Source organism: Xyrauchen texanus, chromosome 49 (genome assembly GCF_025860055.1).
Source record: "Xyrauchen texanus isolate HMW12.3.18 chromosome 49, RBS_HiC_50CHRs, whole genome shotgun sequence".
Lineage (NCBI taxonomy): Eukaryota > Metazoa > Chordata > Actinopteri > Cypriniformes > Catostomidae > Xyrauchen > Xyrauchen texanus.
In genome coordinates, this window is record NC_068324.1 from 355801 (window position 1) to 360800 (window position 5000).

The window sequence follows — 5000 nt, forward strand, 5'->3', positions numbered from 1 at the left end:
ACATCTGTGCGCAGTGAACCGAGTGCATGTGAACATCAGATACTAAATGTCATTAAATGAAAACAGACTTTTGTCTTTTTTGCGATTAATTGCCAGAAAATGAGTAATGCGTTGTATTTGTCCGCTTTAGTCGTATATGCAGAGCTTTAGTATAATAGATCCAGATCATGACGAAGAGACGTTGCAAAAGAACAATGATGGACTGATTCGGAGTCAGTTTTACTGTTTGTTTAAGCATCACACGAGTGTTTGAGCTGATCTGGGGTCAGTGTTTAAGCCTGAGGTACAGTGGAAGAACAGACGTGATGTATATTTATAAATGTTCCATCAGACGTTGAATCTGAACATCAGCTCAATGTTTTAACACAGACCAATCAGCTGTGAGCTCCAGACTTCAGCAACAGAACAATACAAATACAATTCTGCTTCATATTGAACCCAAAATAATGCTACGAAACCAATTGATCTGTTTTAAAAATAACAATAAATACAATTCATATTAAATGATCTTATACAATGATTTAAATAATAGACCAGAAACATCACAAGCTCCTGTAAGATAGACAGCGAGTTTATTTCTGAAATAATGACATTTGTAGTGAAACCATGGCAACCACAATATATATATATATCTTAAACTATAAGTTATGTACAGTAAATATACTATATAGTTACTGTAATAAAGCCATGGTCAATATTGTGGTTATGACTATTTGCAAGCGATTATAAATGTTATTACCACAGTTTTGGGTTTTCCTGTATTATTACATTCATGGTTACAGTTCAAATATGGTTATCCGTCAGTTTTGTGGTTACTCTGGTTCCCTTTCGATTCAGTTCACTCAATATTGCCGTAAGCACTATGAGGAAGTCCTTCTGGACGACCTTGTTAAACCCTTAGTCAATCACAGCGATCCTCTGATTGGCTGTGGTGTCTGAGCCCCGCCCCTTCAGGCGGGCAGTTGGCCTATATGAGTGGGCGCTCAGTCACCACTTCTTCCGAATTTTCTTCCTTCAAGCAGGGCTGGACTGGTAATCTGGCATACCAAGAATTTTCCCGGTGGGCCAACACACTTTGGGGCCGATCAGGGGCGGACTGGCCATCGGGAGCGGGCCAAGCGGACTGGTAAGTCGGCCGCCGATTGTGCCGCGATGAGCTGAAATGAGCCACCGCGTTATGCAGAACAGACCACAAAATTGCACCTCGATATGCAGAAAAGGACAGCTAAGGCCCCCAACAACTTTTGGCTCACCTCTCAACCCGCTCAACATGTTTTGGGCCAGTTGCCATGTAAAATCCCAGGCCGATTTCTCTTCCCAGTCCAGGCCTGCCTTAAAGACTATGAACTTCATCTTTGTCTTGGAGTACTTCTACTTTGCCGTCGACGGAACTTCTCAGCAAGACACGAACAGTACGACTCGTTACCTGTGCTCAGCGCCTGCACCGAAAGTCTTTCCGCTCCCCTGTGGCTTCCGGTGAAGAGTTCTCCACATCACCATTGGAGATGCTCTTGGTGAACGTGTCCTTCGCTTAAGATGCTCGTCGTTGGTCAACGCAGCGCTTCAGCGATCTTCTACCTGCTTGAGAGCTACGTTCACTGCCTGGGCCATGCCCACGCACAAGCATCTCTCATGGAGACCGACGGCCCCCACTGCGAGGGCATGGATCTCCAGACATTGTGCTCTAGGATCGACCTCGTTCTGAAGTAGATCCAGCCTCTCATGCTTCTGTGAAGTCCTGAGGGACCACATGAGGAGGCATGGAGAGGCAGTAAGGTTGAGCTAGAAGAATTAGATGAGGAGCTTGTGCTGGTGCAAGCCCTGCGCGCCCCCCAAACTTCCGATCTAACGTCTTCGCCTGTGCAATATGCGCGTGAGGAGCTCCGGCCCTCTATTAGTGTGCGTGGCCTCATTACATTTGCCGGCTCTGACGATGGGAATGATGCTGTGACACTCGCAGCGTTCCCATCAGTGATGCTGCCATCCTCATTAATGTGGACCACGCAGAGGAAAACGACGACTCAAAGCTTCCCCTGGCTGAACAGGCGGTCGCACCTCACCGCTGCCATAATCCCGCCCCGCCCCTCCAAGCCACATCGACTGACGTCCGGACTTGCTGGAAGGCAAATGGTGTGTCCTTACAGGACATATGTTTGGCACAGGAGCTTTTATAACCTGGAAGTGGGGTCCATCTTCTCACAAGTCCTCTCTGCATAGAGCGCTTCTTACTTTGAAGCGGGTGAGCCCGAGCACATGACTGTAATCAACACAGCCGCCTAATTATATGCTGTTGAACTGCCCCTTTAAAAGTCATAAGTACTCCCATAAGAAATTAAACCTACTTTCCCAACCTTGTTGTGAGAGGGTTAATAATTCATACTGTGCATATCTATACCTATATAGATCCCAGACTACATTAGTTTCCACCTGGCAGCCGCCACGTGGGACTGTTCATATCTTTAAGATGACTTAAGTCATCGGCGGTGACTCCTCATGAATATATCTGTTAGTGAATCGGTGACTGAGCGCCCGCTTATACAGGCCAACTGTGCACCCGATGGGCGCTGAATAAGGGGATTGGCGTGATTGAATAAGGGTTTAAACAAGATCGACAAGACAGCCAGGGATGGATTACCAACCGGGCCAATGGGGGCCTGTGCCCAGGGGCCCTTGACTGCCCGGGGGGGCCCTGGGATTTAAGGTTGCATGATCCAATTTGGCGATTTCCCCCCACTCGAACACATCAACCATTCTATTTCAGCAGAACTATTTCAGAAAATAAGTTCCCTCTCTGTCCTCTGTGGGGCTCAATACGAGGTGTCTATGACATCACAATGAGAATGTCAATGATGTAACAGTGCTGACAGCTTCACTGATTCATCTGTTACAGATACGGTGTAACTGTCACAAACATTGTTTGAGTTTATTGTCCAAAGATCAAATGAGGTCATGATCAATGAGCACAAAACAACTGACTGTATCGCTCAAATCTGTGCCATTATCAGGTGATTGTGTGATGAATGTTAATAACTTATCAAAACTTTATTTGCAGATTTTTGTTCTTTACAGCCGCTAATATTTGAACATTTGTAGTCTGTCTGTATTTGCACAAATAATTGATTCATCGTTTCCGTCCTGATATAAGTTCTGTATGTTTATTCTGGATCATTTAGATTTAATGTATATCATCTGTTAACTCACGAGAGATGAATGTGTGTCCAGTGTGCTCGTTCTGCTCTTAACAGATATTTGATTTGATGATGGAGGTTTATTTTGGTTATTGATGCTTATTGATAGTTTGAGATGTGTCTGTGTCAGGGGTGGGCTGGCCATTGGGAGAACCGCGCGATAAACGGCGATAAGCTGATATGGGCCGCTGTGTTATGCCGAACGGACCGCGACTGGCTGAAGAGGGCCACGATATGCAGAAAAGGACAGCGACAAACCCCCCGCCCCCCCCGCTCAACTTTAGCGCTGCAGTTATTCAGAGGACAGTTGCATGATGGGAGGTGAATGCTCATTGGCTGTGTGTTGCTGGTGAAAGGTTAAAGGTCAAGTGAGATCTTTCTCTAAGACATTGTAGATAAAGACTAACCTGTTATTATCTGCTTCATTCATCTCAGTCTTCTCTATTAAACTTTATAGAGACCAATTCAACACTTCTTGTGTGTTTTTGTCAGTATGAATGAGGTGTCATGTTTGGAAATAAGATGAAGTTAACCTTGTGCAACCCTGCGTCCACATGTGTGGATGTTGTATTTTGGCTTCACTAGTTGCAACGCATAATTTAAATAAATTTAAACTGACTGAATACTGTTCACAAGACTCTGCACTGTCATTTAAGGATTAAACTTCTGGGGCACAGAGTCACATGACACTACAGCGTGACATCAACTTTCGTGAAGTGCTTCTACGGGTGCAGCGCCAACAAAAGTGCCTCTGGTAAGAACCTTCTTTAAGATTTGTTGACTGAAACCTGTTTGGTTGTAAAGAGTAGCATCTCCAATTTTGTTTGATATGCCACTTTAAATGTTTTTATTTCTTTTTCATGCGTCAGTGCGCTGATAAACAAGATGTCCACATATGTGGAAATTAGGACCGCATTCGCACAAAAGTTGAAAAAATGTGTTCTGTTGACCCACAGAAAGAACAACTTTCTATGGGTCGTTTTGCTTCATTTTAATATACATTTTGTTATATTTTATTTTATCACTGTATAATATTATTATATTCATTAACATTATTAAATGCATTCATATATTTACTGTCATTATCACATTGAGAATAAATGTATTCATGTATAAACTGCATTTCAAACTGTTCTGAGACCAGTGCAGAAAGACAGCACACTGGAGGTTAAGTCATGCACTAAATAGGGAGCAAGGGAGCAAGGGAGCATCCTATAGCTCACTATAACTGTTCTGAGACCAGAGCAGACAGACAGCACACTGGAGGTTAAGTCATGCACTAAATAGGGAGCAAGGGAGCATCCTATAGCTCTCTATAACTGTTCTGAGACCAGTGCAGACAGACAGCACACTGGAGGTTAAGTCATGCACTAAATAGGGAGTAAGGGAGCATCCTATAGCTCTCTATAACTGTTCTGAGACCAGTGCAGACAGACAGCACACTGGAGGTTAAGTCATGCACTAAATAGGGAGTAAGGGAGCATCCTGTAGCTCTCTTATAACTGTTCTGAGACCAGTGCAGACAGACAGCACACTGGAGGTTAAGTCATGCACTAAATAGGGAGCAAGGGAGCATCCTATATCTCTCTATGTAGTTAAGTGCGTTCACTCCTAAAATCGGATCAGTTTCAGGCTGCAGATGATGTTTGGATCACTCAACATGTTTGACACACATTCATCATTTATAATGGATCATTTTATTTGAACATGTTTGACAGTGATTGGATGATGTTGGATTTATTATTCATCTTGGGCATCTCAATATCATTATTTGTTAACATGAATTAATAATGATCAATACTTTTACAGCAT

The 5000-nt window shown here is 43.6% G+C and overlaps 2 protein-coding genes across 2 annotated transcripts in view; one reads left to right on the forward strand and one right to left on the reverse strand.

Moving 5' to 3' along the window:
- LOC127640230 (contactin-1a-like) overlaps window positions 1-3801 on the forward strand; it is a 44825-nt gene extending 41024 nt beyond the window's left edge. The window contains exon 24 of the mRNA XM_052122681.1: window positions 1-3801. This exon is cut by the window's left edge and continues 670 nt beyond it. The gene's annotated coding sequence lies outside the window, so the exon portion shown is untranslated.
- A 1102-nt stretch (window positions 3802-4903) lies between these two features.
- LOC127640208 (putative autophagy-related protein 11) overlaps window positions 4904-5000 on the reverse strand; it is a 27115-nt gene continuing 27018 nt past the window's right edge. Inside the window, exon 18 of the mRNA XM_052122662.1 lies at window positions 4904-5000. This exon is cut by the window's right edge and continues 538 nt beyond it. The gene's annotated coding sequence lies outside the window, so the exon portion shown is untranslated.